The sequence below is a fragment of the Notothenia coriiceps genome, unplaced genomic scaffold, assembly GCF_000735185.1.
Source record: "Notothenia coriiceps isolate Sejong01 unplaced genomic scaffold, NC01 NC01_scaffold00002654, whole genome shotgun sequence".
In the NCBI taxonomy this organism is placed as follows: domain Eukaryota; kingdom Metazoa; phylum Chordata; class Actinopteri; order Perciformes; family Nototheniidae; genus Notothenia; species Notothenia coriiceps.
The window spans coordinates 89746-90002 of NW_011335355.1; the positions used below are offsets into that span (position 1 = coordinate 89746).

The following is a 257-nucleotide window of genomic DNA, read 5'->3' on the forward strand; positions in this document are numbered from 1 at the left end:
GTTAGGAAAAATAATCTAACATTAGGTCAGGAAAGATCATAGATTTTTATTTTGTTTTGTTTTATTTATTTAATGTTTTTTGCTTATTTATTGCAGAGGCATGACAGGGGGGGCGCGAGAGACCAGGAGGAAAAATGGTTATTATCGATTCGAAAATAATATGATAAAGTACTATTACAGATGTAGCGATTCATTTCAGACAGTTTGAAACGCGAGGGCCGTGATTGGTACGTGATCTGCCCTCGCTCAAGGGAAAA

At 36.6% G+C, this 257-nt stretch overlaps 1 protein-coding gene across 1 annotated transcript in view; it reads left to right on the plus strand.

Moving 5' to 3' along the window:
- LOC104940793 (uncharacterized) overlaps positions 1–257 on the plus strand; it is a 100599-nt gene that overhangs the window by 89617 nt on the left and 10725 nt on the right. The window lies entirely within an intron of this gene.